Below are 22240 nucleotides of genomic sequence, written 5' to 3'. Positions count from 1 at the left end.
TTCCCAAGTCCAGCTCACCCAAAGTTTTCATAGAATGGTTTCCCCACCTTTAGAACAACAGCCATGATATACTTTCTTTTCAAGTACCCAAAGGTCAAAGCTCATCTCTCAGAACACTCAAGTTAATCATGTGCAGAATTGGAGACTAGAATTTTCTTAAATTGATTAAGATGATAGACTAAGACGATGGTTCAAAACTGAATCATAGTATTTTTGAGCATACTAGTTGTTTTCTCCTTCCTTCTGAATTTTTTTAATTTGCAAAGAATTAAAAATATATGTATAAATGCATTCATGTCAGTAAGCTTCAGAGCAATTTAGGCTAATTTGTTAATTGTTAATTGCTATGGCACACAAGTCTTCGTGTTTTGATTCTAAAAGCACTGTCTTCCATCCAGTACATTTTACTGGGCATCCACTATGTTCAAGGTGTTGTGAGGAACAGAAAAATGTATAAGACTCAGTTCATGCCCTGAAGAATCTCACGATCAAATAAGAAAAACAATAACAAGAATATAAGCACCACTAAGGCATGTTATCCCAGCATCAGAAGTCCACACCTTGGAGTCATGCCTCCCAGTTTTGAATCCCACTTTGGTGATGCACTGTTTGTCTCTGCATCTGCACAGGTTCACTGACTGCTCTGAGCCTCGGTTCCCTCACCTTCAAAAGAGAGGGGATCAAAAATAGTATCAATTTCATGAATTGTTTTCAGGATTAAATGAGATTTTTTTCCCATGTAGGCCAAAATGGCTAGTACACATAATAATTTAATTAATTTAGCTATGATTATATAATACAAATAAGATAAGATCATATATAATATATATTATATAATTATACATAATGAGTGACATGCACAAAGCTGAATGTATCTAACATGGTTTAAACGGCTACCCCTGCAATCAGTGAACTAATGCAATCCTTGGCCCTCTCTTGACAGATGATAGATAGATAGAAAGATAGATGATGATAGATAGATAGATAGATAGACAGAAAGTTAATCCAGCTTTCTTTTACCCAATAGAGCTTGAAAAGGGAATTATCTCCCATTCTTACATCAAGAAAAATAGAATTCCTTTTTTTTTTTTAAGATTTTATTTATTTGACAGAGAGAGACACAGCGAGAGAGGGAACACATGCAGGGGGAGTGGGCGAGGGAGAAGCAGGCTTCCCACTGAGCAGGGAGATCAAGCCCTTGATGCCAGGACCCTAGGATCACCACCTGAGCCAAAGGCAGACACCCAATGACTGAACCACCCAGGTGCCCCAGTGGGATTCCTTTTACTTAGAGCTGCTGCCTATCTTCCTTTTCACAACTCTCTGAGATAGTACTCACTGTATGACTATCTCCTATGGGGGAATGTTTCCTTGTCTTCTCTAATTGCAATGTTCTTTGAAGTGAGGATTCCAAGTCCAGGCCCAGACTAAAGCAAAAATGAACATGGTAGGGGAGGGTGTCTCTCAAGTAATTTACATAGTATTGATCTAAAAAGCCCACTTAATCAGGGAGATAAAAAGCAGTGAATAATGCTCAAAACTCTGGTAACATTTGTCAATAGTGCCAGAATGAACCATTCTCTGAATTTTTAAGAAAGGCCTAATTAGTATAAATTATCACTGTGGTTTCATCCATTCATTCATTCATTCAAAAAATATTTGCTGAGTACTTATAATAGGCCAGGTACTGTTACAAGCATCAAAGATATAACAGGGAACAAAACCAATGAAAATCCCTGTCTTTATGAAATTAATTTTGGCAACTCAGTATCATTGGGTCTGCTATGTGCTTAGAATGATCTTTTCAGTGCCATAAGGAATACAAACTATTTAAAAGCTATTGGGCATTGATCTTGTGGTGCTTTATAATCTTGATTAGCCATTGAGGAGGAACAAAAATAAAACTTACACTTATGAAGGGGCTCATTACCATATAAAGCAAAGCAATACAACACGATTAAGACAAAACAAGTGTGGCTCAGGCAATCAGAGTTCAAAAAACTTGAATGTACTTTGTACTTAGTAGGCACATTTGATAAATAATTTGAGCAAACTAAGTTTTTAATAAGCAATTTTGTGGAATTGAGGATTGAGAAAAATGGCGGAAAAAGTTGGGTGGTCCAAATAGGGTGGGTTATTTCTATTATTGCTTATTTGCTTGCTCAAAAAAGGATACTCTATAATTTACTAAAATTCAGAGAAAAATAGCACTATGTGGCCCCTGAAACTTTGATGTAACCCTACCATTTTAAAATTATATTGGCAGTTACAGATTAATATTGGCCAAAGTATTCAAATTACACAAAATTGTATTTTATGTAGCCAAGTATAAGTGACTTCCAAATATGTTTGATTTATGTCCAAGTTTAGACCATAACCAATTTGCAGAATGCCTGACACTAAATTTACTTGATTAAATTTCCCAGTCTCACTGTTTTCCAATGATGATTTCTAACCTAGTTCTTTATTCATGTAGCTCAAAAAGCAATGATGACAGTGTTTTGTGGGGAAGGGACAAGGTCTGAGTGGGGGTTTTTTCCTAAAGTCAGAGCACCTTTTCAGAATTTATTAAAAAACAAAACAAAACAGGGGTGCCTGGGTGGCTCAGTCAGTTAAAAGACTGCCTTTGGCTCAGGTCATGATCTTGGGGTCCTGGGATCCAGCCCCTTGACAGGTTCTCTGCTCAGAAGGGAGTCTGCTTCTTCCTCTCCCTCTCTATCTTTCTCATTCTCTCTCTCTCCCTCTCTCTCAAATAAATAAACAAAATCTCTTAAAAAATAAAAAATAAAAATTTTAAAAAGGGACATACAAAGTCAGAAGATAAATTCAAGTACCCCAATTAGACTACTTGCAACAGGGCCAATGGACAGGGCTTGACATTTTGTTTTCCCTATTTCTTTTTTTTTTTTTTAAGATTTTATTTATTTATTTGACAGACAGAGATCACAAGTAGGCAGAGAGGCAGGCAGAGAGAGAGGAGAAAGCAGGCTGTCCACGGAGCAGAGAGCCCAATGCGGGGCTCGATCCGACCCTGGGATCATGACCTGAGCCAAAGGCAGAGGCTTTAACCCACTGAGCCACCCAGGCGCTCCTGTTTTCCCTATTTCTGAATAGGGAAAATAAAATATCACCCAATGCTGGGTGATGACAGCATGGTTTATTTTTTTGTTTATTTTTTATTTTTTTAAAGATTTTATTTATTTATTTGACAGACAGAGATCACAAGTAGGCAGAGAGGCAGGCAGAGAGAGAGGGGGAAGCAGGCTCCCCGAGGAGCAGAGAGCCCGACGAGGGGCTCGATCCCAGGACCCTGGGATCATGACCTGAGCTGAAAGCATAAGCTTTAACCCACTGAGCCAGCCAGGCGCCCCTACAGCATGGTTTATTATCAGCAAGTCTGGGAAGTGAAATATTTTGAATCGATGGTGTAACTGGTTTCCCTCATTTTCCAATACCATGAAAAATGTATTGCCTTCTGATACATTAAAGTGTTGATTGCAAACATTTTTAAGGGTGCTGTACTCTTTGAAGACATGGTTCCTTCACACACTGCACTAACAGTCTATTGGCAGAAATAAGTACACTAATAATTTAAGATCATAATCAAAAAAAGAACTAACTACTAAGTGCGATCTGATTTGAAACTCTCCAACCTCTAGATTCTAATTCAAAAAAATTGTTTTCTGGGTAGAGTTTCTCCTAAACACTTTCTCCTCAAAGTAAAAAAGCATATACATCAGGGATCAATAGTGAAATAGCCATGCTTAAAGCCCTGGTAATGAATATTGGCTTAAGAAATCCAGCTTGCAAAATAACAAAAAGGAAACTAGCACATATTTTAGAAGGAAGTATAAGAGCCAAGGAATCTAGTCTTTTAGAAAATAGAAAATTTCTCTCTTAAAATGTGTGCTAAGGGGTGCCTGGGTGGCTCAGATGGTTAAAATGTCTGCCTTCAGCTCAGATCATGATCCCGAGGTCCTGGGATTGAGCACTGTGTTGGGTTCCCTGCTCAGCCAGGAGTCTGCTTCTCCCTCTCCCTCAGCAGTTCCCCCTGTTCATTCTCTCTTTCTCTCAAAATGAATAAATAAAATCTTTAACAATAAAAATAAAATACAGGCTAAATTTAACTGAGTTCAACCAGAGTCATCTATAGATTTGACAATGATAAACAAATAGGCCATGATCCCAGTCTTTATTCAGAGTGGCTTCTCAGCATATCAGGAGATAAGCCACAATGGAAGCCAGCAGTTGACCCACTATCCAGTGGGAAACAGAAGTGCTAGGACCCCTGCAAAGACAATGCCATCCCTGCAACTCCATAAATTGCTAGCAAGTTACTCAAACGCTTGAAATATGAGGAGGAAAGGAAAGATTCAGAGCTATAGCTCTGTGGCCAGCAAATCTTGCTGTGGTCCCCCAAAGATTTCTATACATAAGTGGCCAGTGACATTGGATGTTCTTCAGCAAAACAATCTCCCCACTTCAATTAAAAAAAAAAAAACAACACTCTCATAAGTGGACACTTTTTTCTGAGAACCAACCTCCAGTCAGCTCTTAGAATCCCATCCCTAGCCTTACAAAACCACTTGTAGATAGTTCTCCACTCTACATGAAATATATTCACAGACAGCCTAGTAATTCTTGATATGACGTCACCAAAATCCTCAGACTGAACCAAACCTCTAACATAGCCTCCTCATTTCAACACACAGAACAAGGACCACTTGGAATGCCAACAGCTGTAACCAAAATGAAAATCATTTCTTCTAAAATTAGCGAGCTTCTATTATAGTATCTTTAGGCTCTTTCAAGGGTCCTGGCTGTTCTTCAACACCTCCCCAGACAGTTTGTATACTGACGGTTATGCAGACTTTGTCCCTGTGGTAAGTCTGGTCTGATGGATTGACTCATAGCACAACTCATGTATATGAAAACAATACTGTTGACAGTGGTTGCTACATACCAAGATTTGAAAAGACTACCGGGTGACCAGCAACTCCTTCTACTCTGTGAACTAACTGCCTAGAAAAGCTGGAAGCGGTGAAATTAGGACTGGAAAAGTTGGGAAAAAAATAAAGATCAGTTACTGACTTCCCACAGAACTGTGCACAGAACAGTATATATAATGCACCAAGGTGAGGTTAAAAATATGTCCCATAAATTGTGTGTGATCTATTGGGTAAAATAATCTTTAAACCTACCAAAAAACTTTAGAACATGTCCAAAGTAACATTCTAGAGGATGCCTCTACAATTGCTCTTTTACATTCTCAAGGGGCATTCTCAACTAGGATCAATTTTAGCCCCCCAGGGGATATTTGGCAAAATATCTGGAAACACTTCCGGTTGTCATAGTTGAAGAGAGTGGAATTTACTGGACTCTGATGAGTAGAGGCCAGAGATGCTGCTAAACACCCAACAATGCACAGGAAAGCCCCTTCATCGAAAAAGCATCTGACCCAAAACATCCACACTGCTGCAGCTACGAAATCCTGCACTAGAGAAGTAACTGTCCAAACAAAGTTTAATCTGAGCCACACACAAACTTTTAAATTTTCTAACAGCTACAGTAAGACAAAGGGAAAACAAGTGAAAGATTAAGTTAATAATATATTTTATTTGGGGGCACCCGGGTAGCTCAGTCATTAAGCTTCTGCCTTCAGCTCTGGTCATGATACCAGGATCCTGTGATCAAGCCCTGCATTGGGCTCCGTGCTCAGCGGGGAGCCTGCTTCTTCCTCTCCCACTCCCCCAGCTTGTGTTCCCTCTGTTGCTATATCTCTCTGTCAAATAAATAAATAAAATCTTTAAAATATATATGTATTTTTTTATTTAGCCCAACATAAGCAAAGTAATGTCATTTTTCATCTAGAATCGATATTTTAAAAACTAAGATACTTTCCCCTTTTTGGTACTGTCTTTGACAACCACTGTGTATTTTATACCTATAGCATATCTTAATTTGGTTTAACCACATTTCGAGTACTACACAGTCCCATGTGGCTACCATATTGAAAAGTGTATCTTCCAGAGGATTAAAAATATATATTTCACTTTGTTGGTATGGAAACAGCCAGTTCTCTCCAATTTACAAGAGAGGAGAAAAGTGGTCTCCCAACCTTATATGAAAGATTTTCCTCACTCTAAACAAGTGCCACGGGAGGCACAAAACTGTGGACATCCCTAGGAAAAACTCAAAGCATAGCATGAGAGGAGCAAGTGGATTTTAAAAATAGAATCATCCTGCCACAGGCTGATGAGCCTTGGTTTCATTAACATTATGGTAAATGAAACTGGATAGGACACAGCCGAAGAGCAATTTGGATGTTTACAAAAGTAGAACACATGGATCTACTCACCCATTATATTTGAAATCCTCAGAATGTATTAAAACTAGTTATCTAACAGAAATACCATAAATTTTAAAGTCTCTCTTCCTTCCACCTAAAATTTAAAACAACTTTTGGATAGCCAATAAAAAAGTTCCACTGAGTGCCAGATCAATCAGTCAGCAACATTTATTTAGCTAGCACTGTACGAAGACCATTATATTATGCAATAAAATGGGATTAAAAACAGCTCCTTTGAGTTGCTTACAATCTGCTTGGGAATAAATAAATGATAACATATGAAAACGATTTTAGGACATTTACAAAGCAGCATTTTACTGAGTGCCTCTATAAACACTACTTTATACTCTGGGGCATCTTAAAATAATATGGTTCCCTTTGTTGATGTAGAAATAGCTGAATATCATAGAAATCTATTAAAATTTATTGCCCACAAATCAGCCAGCTAAACCAATTACAAACAATTGAGTGCAGGTTTATTTAGAGCACATAAGGGTAGTTAGTTAAGTAGTTTACTCTTAAAATAATTCCTCATGTGCTATCTCTACAGAAAAGGGAAATTTCATGGCTGGATTTAATAAAAATATCTATGCCACCACAAAAATGTCGCAAAATAGAAAAACAACATTCTTTCTCACCTCTATTCTCAAATTATAAACAGATTGAGATGTTCTTTGAGCAATGGTACCTTTGTGAGTCAGTGGGTGGAAACAAACACCTTCACGAGGGTTGGGGGACTCAAACCACAGACTAAAGTCTGTGTCTTCTTTTGTCTTGAATTTGATGCCAAATATATCCTGCAAAGGGAAAAACACTGTCATTTGTATATATTTATCTGGTATTTTTATAGCCAAGACAAGAGTCTGCAGTAGTTCTTAAAACTTCTGAATTCAGAAATAGTTGTGAATGTGGACAAAACAGAAACATGCATTGATTCGTTTCACGGAAAAGTTATTTCAAGCATCTGGCTAGGCAGAGATAGCTAGAGATATTAGATCTCTGCCAAATGTACCTACAATGAGTTCCACTTAATTGCATCTTAAGGCAATGTTTCATATGCTGTTTTCTAAAGGAATAAGGTGGTTTGTTGCAAATAATGGAAACCAGAATTATGTAAATGGCAGAATCTGACCCCTCTCCTTAGGGATTGCAAATATTCTTTACTACTCAGTAACAACATCAATAACAACAAGACCCAAACCACCTGATTAAAAAGTGGGCAAAGGACTCAGACATTTCTCAAAGAAGATATTCAAGTGACCAATAGGAACATGACAAGATACTTGACATCACTAATCATTGGGGAAATGCAAACCAAAATCACAATGAGATGCCACTTCACACCCCTTATGATAGCTGATCAATCAAGCAATTAATTAATTAAAAATAACAGAATAACAAGTGTCCATGAGAATGTAGAAACGTAAAATGATACCGTTGTTGTGGAAAACAGCATGGTGGTTCCTCAAGAAATTAAACATAGAATTGCTATATAATCCAACAATTCTATGTCTAAGTATAGACCCAAAAGAATTGAGAGGCGACCCGCACAGATATTTGTACACCCGTGTTTATAGTAGCATTATTCACAATAATCAGAAGGTGAAAGCAATCCAAACACCCACTAACAGATGAATGGATTAAAAAAAAATGTGGCACACACATATAATAGAATGTTATTCAGCCTTTAAACACAAGGCGGTTCTTCAATATGCTAGAACATGGATAAGTCTTGAAGACGTTATGCCACATGAAATAAACCAGACAGAAAACACTAAATATTGTATGATCCCACTTATATGAGGTGCTTAGAATAGTCATAGTCATGGTTACCAAGAGCTGTAATCATTGGTTACAAAGTTTCAGTCAGCTGCCATCTCAACCTGATGTCACAAAGGCATCGCAAACCCAAAGGATGACCAACTGCACTCACTGTTTCCTCTCCCATACCTGCTTCTCCTCTTCTGTTCCAAATATTAGTATCATAGTTCTCTGCGTCACTCAGTCAAACACCTGGGATCCAATTTCTCTACTCCACCCTGCCTTTAACTGAAAAACTGATTCTACTTCCTCACACCCATGACATTTACTCCACTTTTTCATATTTTCCAAAATTATTTCAGTCCCAAAGTAGACTTTGTTATTCAGTTGGTCTTCCTCTATGCATCCTTTGCCATTTCATCAGTGTGACCTTTCTAAAATGTAAATATATACATATATCTTCCATGTTTTGAAAAAGTAAGGGGAGGAACAAGATGGTGGAGGAGTAGGATATCCTACTAAATATCATCGGGTCTCAGGAGTTCAGATAGATATCAAATCATTCTGAACACCTACAAACTCAACAGGAGAGAGAAGAGAAGAAGAGCAGCAATTCTATGAACAGAAAAGTGACCACTTTCTGGAAGGGAGGACATGTGGAGTAGTGAATCTGAGGTGATATACAGGAGGAGAGACCATGGACACCCCCCCCCCCCCCCCGGTGCACAGAATCCAAGCTTTCAGAAGTCTGCGCCACTGAGGGACCTTGCTCCAGAGACCAAGTGGGGGGTGGAGGCTTTGCGGGGATGGTGTGATCTCAGGACCCAAGGGGTCACAAAAAGACCAGGGGTGTCTGGTCTTTTGCAGAGCTCCCAGGTATCGGAGTGGGGAAGCCAGCTTCAAAGACAGAGCCTAGAAATGGGCTCTCAGCTCAGGGTTACTTTAAACTGTGATCCAAAGCACAGTTGGGCAACTGCTATTCGAGTAGGGACTCCACAAGTGGCAGATCTGGGGAGACCCCACTCCTTCCTCCTCCAGAAGGAGCAACACAGGAGCCTGCTGGGTTTGGAGACTCCAAACAGGGCCATGTGCCAGAGATAGAAACACTCAGTCACAAGCCATGTGACCTTGGAGTGTGGCCAGAGACCAGGGAGACAGGAGGGATTTACTGCTTTCTCTGAGGGCACATTGAGGAGTGAGGCCCCGAACTCTCGGCTCCTACAGGGCTGGAGACTAGGAGGCTGCCATTTTCATTCCCATCCTCCAAAGTTGTATGGAAAGCATACAGGGTTGTTCCAGGGTTGTTGCTTTTATGCTTTTATTCTTATCTGAATAAAATAACAGAGCGGAAAAATTCACCTCAAAAAACAAAACAAAACAAGAGGCAGTACTGATGGCTAGGGACTTAATCAATATGGATATTAGTAAGATGTCAGAAGTAGAGTACAGAATGGCAATTATCAAGGTGCTAACTGGGCTTGAAAAAAGCATGGGAAGATACCAGAGAATCCTTCTATAGAGAAATAAAAAAACTTTTCTGGAAAAATAAAAGAATTAAAATCTAACAAAGTTGAAATTTAAAAAAATCTCTTAATGAGGGGCAATCAAAAATGGAGGCTCTTACTGCAAGATAAATGAAGCAGAAGAGAGAATTAGTGATATAGAAGACAAAATGATGGAGAATAAAGAAGCTGAGAAAAAGAGAGATAAACGACTACTGGACCATGAAGGAAGAATTCAAGAGATAAGTAATACCATAAAACTGAACAATATTAGAACAATAGGAATCCCATAAGAAGAAGAAAGAGAGAAAGGGGCAAAAGGTATATTGGAACAAATTATAGCAGAGAATTTCCCTAATTTAGTGAAGGGAACAATCATCAAAATCCAGGAGGCACCCCTCAAAATCAATAAAAATAGGTCCACCCCCATCGTCTAATAGTAAAACTTACAAGTCTCAGTGACAAAGAAAAAATCCTGAAAGCAGCTCAGAACAAGAGGTCTGTAACATACAATGGTAGAAATATGAGATTGGTAGCAGACCTATCTACAGACCCTAGCAGGCCGGAAAGGACTGGCATGATACAGTCAGAGCACTAACTGAGAAAAATACGCAGCCAAGAACACTATATCCAGCTAGGCTGTCATTGGAAATAGAAGGAGAGATAAAAAGCTTCCAGGACTAGCAAAAACTAAAGGAACTTGCAAATACCAAACCAGCTCTACAGGAAATATTGAAAAAGGTCCTTTAAGAAAAGAGAGAGCCTAAAAGTAACAGACCAGAAAGGAACACAGACAATATGCAGTAACAGTCACCTTACAGGCAATACAATGGCACTAAATTCATATCTTCTATGAATTTAAATGTAAATGGACTAAATTCCCCCAATCAAAATACATACAGTATCAAAATGAATTTAAAAAAAAACAAGACCGGGGTGCCTGGGTGGCTCAGCAGGTTAAAGTCCCCGCCTTTGGCTCAGGTCATGATCCCGAAGTTCTGGGATCGAGCCCCGCGTCGGGCTCTCTGTTCAATGGGGAGCCTGATTCCTACTCTCTCTCTGCCTGCCTACTTGTGATCTCTTTCTGTCAAATAAATAAATAAAATCTTTTTAAAAAAATTTTTAAAAGGCCAATTGATATGCTGTCTACAAGAAACTCAACTTAGACCCAAAGACACCTCCAGATTTAAAGTGAGGGGGTGGAAAACAATTTACCATGCTAATGGACATCAAAAGAAAGCTGGGGTGGGGATCCTTATATCAGATAAATTAGATTTTAAGCCAAAGACTATAATAAGAGATGAGGAAGGACACTATATCATACTTAAAGGGTCTGTCCAACAAGAAGATCTAACAATTTTAAATATCTATGCCTCTAACATAGGAGCAACCTATTATAGAAACCAGTTAATAACAAAATCAAAGAAACACATTGACAATAATACAATAATTACAGGGGACTTTAACACTCCCACACTGAAAATGGACAGATCATCTAAGCAAAAATCAACAAGGAAATAAAGGCTTTAAATGACACATTGGACTAGATGGACATCACAGATATATTCAGAACATTCCATCCCAAAGCAAAAGAGTACACATTCTTCTCTAGTACACATGGAACATTCTCCAGAATAGATCACATCCTGGGTCACAAATCAGGTCTCAATCAGTACCAAAAGATTGGGATCATTCCCTGCATATTTTCAGATGCAGTGCTCTGAAACTAGAACTCAATCACAAGAAGAAAGTTGGAAAGAACTCAAATACATGGAGACTAAAGAGCATCCTACAAAAGAATGAATGGGTCAACCAGGAAATTAAAGAAGAATTTTTAAAAATTCAGGGAAATCAATGAAAACAAAAACACAACTGTTCAAAATCTTTGTGACACAGCAAAGGCGATCCTGAGAGGAAAATATATAACAGTACCAGCCTTTCTCAAGAAACAAGAAAGGTTTCAAGTACACAACCTAACCGTACACGTAAAGGAGCTGGAGAAAGAACAGCAAAGAAAGCCTAAACCCAGCAGGAGAAGAGAAATAACAAAGATCAAAACAGAAATCAATGAAATAGAAACCAAAAGAACAGTAGAACAAATCAATGAAACTAGGAAGTGGTTCTTTAAAAGAATTAATGAGGTTGATACACCCCTAGACAGACTTATCAAAAAGAAAAGAGAAAGGACCCAAATTAATAAAATCATGAATGAAAGAGGAGAGACCACAACCAACACCAAGGAAATACAAACAATTATAAGGACATATTATGAACAACTATACACCAGCAAATTTGACAATCTGGAAGAAATAGATGCATTCCTAGAGACATATAAACTACCCAAACTGAACCAGGAAGAAATAGAAAACCTGGACAGACCCATAACCAGTAAGGAGATTGAAGCAGTCATCAAAAATCTCCCAACAAACAAGAGCCCAGGGCCAGATGGCTTCCCAGGGGATTCTACCAAACATTTAAAGAATTAGTTCCTATTCTCCTGAAACTGTTCCAAGAAATAGAAATGGAAGGAAAACTTCCAAACTCTTTTAGGAGGCCAGCATGACCTTGATCCCAAATCCAGGCAAAGACCACATTTAAAAGGAGAAATACAGACTAATATCCTTAATGAACACAGATGCAAAAATTCTCACCAAAATACTAGGCTGGAAGGATCCAACAGTACATTAAAAGGATGATTCACCACAACGAAGTGGAATTTATTCCTGGACTGTAAAGTTGGTTTAACATCCTCAAATAAATCAATGTGATACAATACATTGATATATTTATTTGGATGCCCTTTATTAATTAAAATTTTTTTAATTAATTAAAAAAAGAACAAGAACCATATGGTATTCTCAATAGATGCTAAAAAAGAATTTGACAATATACAGCATCCTTTCTTTCTTTCTTTTTTTTAAAAATATTTTATTTATTTAACACAGAGAGATCAGAAGTAGGCAGAGAGGCAGGCAGAGAGAGAGGGGGGAAGCAGGCTCCCTGCTGAGCAGAGAGCCCGATGTGGGACTCGATCCCAGGACCCTGAGATCATGACCTGAGCCGAAGGCAGAGGCTTAACACACTGAGCCACCCAGGTGCCCTGTACAGCATCCTTTCTTGATCAAAACTCTTCACAGTGTAGGGATAGAGGGTACATACCTCAGTATCATCAAAGCCATCTATGAAAACCCACAGCAAATATCATTCTCAATGGGGAAAAACCTGGAGATTTTCCCCTAAGGTCAGGAACATGGCAGGGATGTCCACTATCACTACTGCTATTCCACATAGTACTAGAAGTCCCAGCCTCAGCAATCAGACAACAAAAAGAAATAAAAGACATCCAAATCAGCAAAGAAGAAGTTAAACTCTCACTCTTTGCAGATGGTATGATACTTTATGTGGAAAACCCAAAAGACTCCACCCCAAAACTACTAAAACTCATACAGGAATTCAGTAAAGTGTCAGGATATAAAATCAATGTCCGGAAATCAGTCGCATTTCTATACACCAACAGCGAGACAGAAGAAAGAGAAATTAAGGAGTCCATCCCGTCTACAATTGCACCCAAACCATAAGATACCTAGAAATAAACCTAACCAAAGAGGCAAAGAATCTGTACTCAGGAAACTATAAAATACTCATGAAAAAAATTGAAGAAGACACAAAGAAATGGAAAAACGTTCCATGCCCATGAATTGGAAGAATAAATATTGTGAAAATGACCATGCTACCTAAAGCAATCTACACATTTAATGCAATCTCTATCAAAATACCATCAATTTTTTTCAAAGAAATGGAACAAATAATCCTAAAATTTATATGGAACAAGAAAAGACCTTGAATAGCCAGAAGAATGTTGAAAAAGAAAACCAAAGTTGGTGGCATCACAATTCCAGACTTCAAGCTCTATTACCAAGCTGTCATCATCAAGACAGTAAGATACTGTCACGAAAACAGACACATAGATCAATGGAACTGAATAGAGAGTCCAGAAATGGACCCTCAAGTCTATGGTCAACTAATCTTTGACAAAGCAGGAAAGAATGTCCAATGGAAAAAAGACAGTCCCTTCAACAAACGGTGTTGGGAAAATTGGACAGCACATGCAGAAGAATGAAAGTGGGCCATTTCCTTAAACCACACACAAAAATAGACTCAAAGTGGATTAAAGACCTCAGTGTGAGACAGGAATCCATCAAAATTCTTTGAGAACACAGGCAGCAACCTCTACAACCTCAGCCACAACAACTTCTTCCTAGAAACATCACCAAAGGCAAGGGAAGCAAGGGCAAAATGAACTATTGGGACTTCACCAAGATCAAGAGCTTTTGCATAGCAAAGGAAACAGTCAACAAAACTAAAAGGCAACTGACAGAATGGGAGAAGATACTCACAAATGACATATCAGATAAAGGGCTAGTATCCAAAATCTATAAATAACTTATCAAACTCAAAACCCAAAGAACAAATAATCCAATCAAGAAATGGACAGAGGACATGAACAGACATTTCTGCAAAGAAGACATCCAGATGGCCAACAGACACATGAAAACGTGCTCCACATCACTCAGCATCAGGGAAATACAAATCAAAACCACAGTGAGACACCACCTCACGCCAGTCAGAATGGCTAAAATTAACAAGTCAGGAAATGACAGATGCTGGCGAGGATGCAGAGAGAGGGGAACCCTCCTACACTGTTGGTGGGAATGCAAGCTGGTGGAGTCACTCTGGAAAACAGCATGGAGGTTCCTCAAAAAGTTGAAAATAGAGCTACCCTACGACCCAGAAATCGCACTACAGGGTATTTACCCTCAAGATACAAATGTAGTGATCCGAAGGGGCATGTGCACCCAAATGTTTATAGCAGCAATGTCCACAATAGCCAAACTATGGAAAGAACCTAGATGTCCATCAACAGATGATGGATAAAGAAGATGTAGTATACATACATACATATATATATGTGTATATGTATATATATAAAACAGAATACTATGATACTATGCAGCCATCCAAAAAAACCAAAATCTTGCCATTTGCAACAACATGGATAAAGTAGAGAGTATTATGCTAAGCAAAATAAGTCAGTCAGAGAAAGGTAATTATCATATGATCTTTCTGATATGAGGAATTTGAGAGGCAGGGTGGGAATTGTGGGGGGCAGGGTAGGGGAAAAAATGAAACAAGATGGGACCAAGGAGGGAGATGAATCATAAGAGACTCTTAATCTCAGAAAACAAACTGAGAGTTGCTAGGGGGTTGGGGGAGGGATGGATAGGGTGGCTGGGTTATGGACATTGGGGAGGGTATGTGCTTTGGTGAGTGCTGTGAATTGTGTAAGAATGAGGGTTCACAGACCTGTACCCCTGAAGTAAATATCACATTGTATGTTAATTTAAAAAAAAAAAGAACTAAAATAAGGCTGCCTGCTACTGCCTTTATAGTGAGTCCTATTTCAGCAAATAGGGGCATAGGTAGAAAGAATGTACAACAGGACCAAACCACGTGTAGTATCTGTTGATCAAGATTACGTAACTCTGCTCACATCCATTTGTATCCCTTATGAAGCATTTGTGAATTACATCACCTCTGTGATAAACTGGTCTTACGAAAGAGTTCCTTCATATTTTTACATTCGATACTTTCTCACTCTTATTTCTATTCTTAGTTTCAATAATTTTTCCATTTTCCAAATATGTGTATTATATTTTTTTTAAGAAAAAAGTAAGATGACAACAACATCAATGATATCACTAAGCAATGACCACATCTTGGAAAAGGAGAAAGTTTCATTTCCATAGGATGTGAGTAGGTATAAAACTGCCTGTATCTATTTCCTGCTGAAATGTAAGTAGACGCTGGTATCCTGGGAAGCTGGACTGTAGGTGTTAGAAATGCAATTGAATGTGACTAATATCAAGTGTTTTATATTACAATATCTAAAAAGAAAGTATGATGAGTTTCACAAATAGGACATTCTTTAAAAGGGATTAAATTATCATTATCCACATTTAACAACTTTGATTTAGAAAACTCCATTGAGGCAACCAAAAAACTAGTATAAACAATGATTCAAGACCCATAGCTTTCTTTGAAACACACACACACCACATTTATAAAGTATGAAAGAGTCCTATTCTCAAGAACAACAAAAAACAAAATACTTAAAAATCATCCTTTTAAAATATATAGGAATTAAGTGAGAGAGATGTCGCAGTTCTAGATAAGAATATTGGATTTATGAAATTAAAGCTTCAATGTAATTATAGTCATTCTGATAGGATTTCCTTGGTAATTTGATGAAATGTTTCTAAAATTTATAGAATAAATTGAATACATTTTGAACAAGTACAAGTTTCTTACTCTCCCCGGTTTATTCTTTTTTTTTTTAGTTTTTTTAATAGAGCATAGTTAACACAGTGTTACATGAGTTTCAGTTGTACAACATAGTGATACAACATCTGTATATGTTATGCTATGCTCACCACAAACATAGCTACCATCTGTCACCATACAACACTATTACAGTATCATTGACTAATTTCCTTATACTATACCTCTTATTCCCATGACTTATTCATTCCATACCTAGAAGCCTGTATCTCCCTTTCCCCTTCATCCATTTTGCCCATCCTTCCCTCTGCCAACCCTAGTTTGTTCTCTGTATTTATAGGACTGCTTTTTGTTCATTTGTTTGTTTATTCCTTTATTTTGTTCTTTTATATTCCACATATGAGTGAAATCATAAAGCATTGTCTTTCTTAGTCTGACTTATTTCATTTAGCATATTACCCCCTAGGTCCATCCATGTTGTCACAAAGGACAAAATCCCATCCTTTCTTTTGTATTGTTGTGTAATATTCCATTCTAGATATATTTCATTTACAATAATATATATTATTCCATTGCACATATGTGTGTATAGAGCTATACCACATCTTCATTATCCATTCAACTAACAGTGGTCACTTGGGCTGCTTCCATATTTGGCTATTGTAAATAATGCGGCAATAAACAAAGGGGTACATATATCTTTTCAAATTAGTATTTTCATTTTTTGGAGTAAATATCTAGTGGAATTATTGGATTATATGGTACTTCTATTTTTAATTTTTTGAGGAACCTCCATATTACTTTCCCCAGCGGCTGTACCAGTTTACTCTTCAGGTTATTCTTTCAGAAAGTGCCAGGCAGGACTTGAGTCCCTTGCCTAATGTATCCCTCTAGCATTATCACACTTTATTCCCATGCCTTTTGTCCTGGTGAGGTGCTTGAAGGTCAGGAACAGTATCGTTCATCGTTTCCACCACCTAGCATGAAACTTGGCTCAGAGGGAACCCTCAATAAATATTTCTTGAATAAATAATTTCTAAACTGGTTAAACAACTGTGTCCACAGAATGATGATTAACAGACCTGTATCACCCTAGAGGGCAAGAACCAGTGTCATGCTATAGGATTTGCTTATTGCACTCTTATCACCATCACAAACGATTACATTTGTACACGGTACCCTTGCCATTTTATAAATGTTGACAGTGTGGGAGGAATAAATAATAAGCTGGCAGAAATGAGAAAGCTCCCAAATGTTGATAGGAAACAGGCCCAATTTAGGAAAATGAAGTTCAGTAAGGGCAAGAATAAAATGGCATACATACACACACACACACACACACACACACACACACCCCTATTAATGAAAGTTGGAGAACATGAGATGGGAAGAGAATTTTGAGAACATATGTAGGATCTCAGAAGTCACACAATGAAATAGTCTCCAAACTCTGGAACAAGGTGACTTTATGTGGCCTAAACAGTCCTAGACTTACCTTGAAAATCAATGGGAGGTATGCCTGGGTGGCTCAGTTGGTTAAGAATCTGCCTTCACTTCAGGTCATGACCCCAGGGTCCTGGGATTGAGTCCCACATTGGTCTCTTTGCTCAATGGGGAGCCTACTTCTCTCTCTCCCTGCTTCTCCCTCTGCCTGCCACTCCTCCTGCTTGTGCTCTCTTGCTCTCTCTCTCTGACAAATAAATAAAATAAAAATCTTAAAAAAAAAGAAGAAGAAAAAGAAAAGCAACAGGAGATATAGTTTCCAAATTTAATAACAACCTCAGGGTTTTGTGAGTTATATTTTATTTAGATTAAAATCCCCTAATATTTGGCTTCCATTTAGACTTTCATGAAATCAGTTCAACTGTGTCCTCTTTTTTCTAAGCAGAAGTGTAAATTTATATCACTAAATAGTAGGTTCTATGAGTCTTGGGAAAATTAAACTTTGCCCTGAAGCTTCATAGCATGTAAGGACTCGACTAGATTCAAAGCCAGACAAGAACTTGGCCCTCATTCTTTCCCATAACCATTAGAATAGCACAGTTGTGGCTAAATGTAGAGAAGCAGTCAAGGCAATTGCTCTGCTTGTACTCTTCAGTGTTTTCTGTAAAGTTCTCAAATATTGAGATACACCATATAGGAGTTGCTCCATCACACTTGAATTTTCCTTCAAGTCCCTATTAGATCATCAAGATAATGCAGAGCAAGGCATATCTGTTAAAAACAGTATGAGAGACTTTCCCAACAAAGGATTTAGGCATGTTACCCAAGCCATATCTTAAAACATCTCTGCTTTTCTTCATCTGCCCATCTCTCTCTCTCTCTTCCAATTATCCACAATTTTGCCCCTAACAATACAGTGTAATGGAAGTCTGTAGACAAAAAATTTAACTTAACATAAACAAGTTAAACTTCAGAATCATCTTCATGTTAGACAGAGGTGAAATTGCCCTTCTAAAAGGGAAATTCAAGCAATAGGTCATTGATACTTTTTCACTATACCCCATGGCCATTATTTACAAGTGATGATAGGCCAAAAAAATGTGGGCATCTTCAAACATGTAGATACCAGTCTTCAAGCCTCATGCAACAATGCTACTTCCTATAAAGATTTCCACATACAAACAAATTCCCCTGCATGCCATGGGGAATGCTACAAAGCAAGGCAACTTATAATTACACTTCCAATAAATGCAAATGCACAAAATAGTTTCAAAACGGTTGCCACAGATTTCAGCAATATCTTTTGGTTTACCAGATGCATAACTGACAAGCTCAAACTTGACTTAAAAAGTCAAAAGTTAAATGCCTGGTACATTTGTAGACGAAGATGCCAACAGCACTATGTGCTACAGGTAAGTAAGACCATGATAGAAAGTGAAGTCCAAGAGATCAAAGTTTTCCACCCCTACTTCCTCCCTTAATAAGCTATTGTAATTTCAGACTGTATTAATGTAACCCAAATATCAGCTGGAATCTACTTCCTCCTCGATTCAAACATCACATCGTCTGTAGAAGACCAAAGTCCTCTCCAAAATTTCTACACATTTGGGGGGGATGAAGGAAAGTGTTGCCGGTATGTCTGCAAGGCTGTCTTGCCTCTGAATGCCTCCTTCTGCATAATTTTCTTCTTGTTATGGCCCTTCTTGCTTGGGCTCATCCTATTCTACCCTACATGGAATGAGGTCTTTCCCATTACTTCCAATCCAAAAGCAAAAGAAAGTCCACAAAGCTTGAATGCTTATGACAGACCTTAGTAAAGGGTGAGGAGTTGGGACAGTTTACAATTACAGAAACAGCAACAATCTCATCAAATATTAAACCTTCTTGCTCTTAAAAATCCTTCAATCACCCCACTACTCAGGAATTTCTTCTCACTACCTTTACCCTCGGGGGCTCTCCAAAGTCACAACTCCCTCCCTGGTTACTCTCCTCCTCCCCCTCTCCTTTCCTCTGTCTTCCCAACCCCAGCTTGGCTCTCTGCATGTCCAGCCTTCAAAAAATTCATACTAAGGCCACCTTAAAATATTCAGACCCAAGATGGTCCTCAGAAGAACAAAACAAGCCTTCAAGGGACAAGATCCATTTTCCTTTGACGGCAACTGTGGTTGGTCTTGCCATTTCCCCCATTTGTATTTTAACCATATTTGTTTATTAACATAATTTGGCACGAGATTGGAAAATCTGGAAAAACAAGTGGTTTCTGTCTTTGCATATCATAACACTTTTAGAATATAAAATTCAAATTAACCCAAGTATTCAAAGTAATTCTAATGAGCCAGTTCTCTCATTTGGGGGAGGGAATATGAAAATTTATTTCTGTCATGTCTTAACCATCAAAACTTCTGATCTTGGACTTCCTTCTTGCCTTTATATAAGGTCAAAAGAGACACATTGGCTACTTCGACAATCTTAAGGTAAACTCCAAGAATGTCACTGATGGCATGACCTTTGTGACCAAATCCAGCAACCAGAACTCATCATTTTCCTCAATAAAATTCAAATAACTATCACTGGGTACAAAAGCTGTGATTTATTACTTATTTATTTATTTATTGCCGTTTTTGATCAGCTAGACCCTGACATACTTCCTGAGGGCAGAATTTGGCTATTTGGCTTCAAGCCCTACTTTTCCTGGAACAGTTCCCTTTCTAAGGGAAGTACCTCCAAAAGGGTTGGCCTTCAGGACCGTGCCCAAATGGTCTTTCTCATACTATTTACCAAGCCATGTCTGATCTCATTGGTGACTATGGAGCTTCCTGGCACTATGACACTTGTTCATCCTACCAGCACATGGGGCTAAGCAAAAAAGACACCAGGTCTCTCGTTTTGTGTCAATGTTTGTTCTGTCTTGAGCTTCACACTGATAGCCGTACTGGCTCAGTGTCTTGAAGCTCATTCTCTAATACAACTATCTCCAACTGCTACAGAGCCTCTGAGCAAGATGGGAGTGGTCTTAACATAATGAATCCTGACAGTTAAGAAAATAACATTTTTTGCCCAACTTCTAATTGAGTTTGTTAGTATGTAAATGTTATCCTAATTACTTTCTCTTCCAAATTGTTTCTCGGCTTCCTATAGTTTCTGTAGCAACAGTTTGTTTACAAATCTAGCCCCTTCATACTGTTTTTTTTTTTTTTTAATAGTTTATAGTCCTGTAGTAAATAATGGTTAAAGAGATAGGGGCAGAATCTTTGATTCTCAAATACTGCTATCTGGGGATTTACAGATCTAGGATTCAACTCTAAAATATGAAGTAAGTCAAAATGATTCCACACTTTCACATACAAGTTTTTTGGTAGGGTTATTAATCTAATAATATCAGTTTAGGGTGAGTACACTTTGGGGGGGAAAAAAAAGAAGGAAGGAAGAAGGTTTTTTTGTTAAAGAGGAAAAGAGTTCCCAGGTTTACCTTTTTTCTTCATCTAACCAAAGCCATATTTCTGGCTAAAGGTGTCTCTTACTCACCTTGTTATTCAATTCACAGTGCAGAGATGCCCCAGAGGCAGAGATGATCACTGAAGGTTTATTCTATCCAGCCCTATGACTCATCAATCCTATGAGTCCACAGTTTGTAATTATAACATAATGGAAAATATTAAAGGAGAAGCTATGACTTGCCCAAAAAAGGAATACAGATTATAGTAAATATAAGAGGAATTAGAACACAAGTTAACAAACACTTTGCTTTTGTATGAACAGAATTTGAAGGAGTCATTTTAGGTGAGAAAAAGAGAGACCTAAAGTTTAATTTTTATCTAAGATATTTGGTTTATTCTTCATGAAAAAATTACCTTAAACTATGTGGGTTTTGCTCTTAGGAAATGAAGCTTTTGAATAGAAGGTGTTAAATATTTTAATAGTAATTAAAATGTATTTTTACTTATTTCCTTCAGTTACTTCAGAAATGCTTATATTTTACATTTCCTTTTCTTGTCGATATACTTTCACTTAATTAACAAAAAATTGTATTATTACTATAATATAAACACACACATTAAAAAAAAAAAGCAAGGGATTTGCCAATAAGATGAGTAGCTACATTTAAAATGCAGATCCTTTATGAACTAACTGACTTACAGTAATTGTGCTGTATTTTTCCATTACAGACAAGAGCGTTTTGGACTATCTTATGAATTCAGAGTCCAGGGAATTCCAATGAGATAATGTCATTGACCTTGAGTACGAATAATCAGTGGTGAATATTGTAATATGATAATGTGAAAGTTGCAAGGAGCTCATTCTCAGACTCTACCAGGAAACCTGCTAAATCAACAATAGGATGAAACACAGTGTGAACTCAGAGAGCAGAACTTTGAAGCATGTTACTTAAAATAGAAAGGCTTCCAAACAACTGAGAGATTAAGTGTGAGCCTTCACGATTAACTGCTATTAAATTAGTTCAGCATGTGAGTGTCCATCATGTTATCTATCAGCCCTAAGTCACTTAAATGCCAAAGGTAAATATCAGCTTTCAGCTCAGTCGTTCTTATTTGGTTGCTCCTTCTACCTATTGGATCATTTAAATCAACCTAGTGCTCCCCACATCTCGGAAAGCATGCAGCTTCATCAGAAATGCCCCTGTCTCTGCGAGCAGCACACTCCTCTGTGAATAAAAGACAAATACTGACTCTTTAAAGGGGCAAGGCCATAGAAGAAAAAGATTATCTGAGCGACGCTATGGATGTTTACACCCACAGGCTGCCAAAAACCTCCTTGATATTTGTCAGAAATGCAGTTGTAATTAGGGAGAGCAGAAGAAAATCAACCTCAGTTTGCTAACTGACCT

This window comes from Martes martes, assembly GCF_963455335.1.
Source record: "Martes martes genome assembly, chromosome: 8".
Classification (NCBI taxonomy): Eukaryota; Metazoa; Chordata; class Mammalia; order Carnivora; family Mustelidae; genus Martes; species Martes martes.
This window is presented reverse-complemented; position numbering follows the sequence as displayed.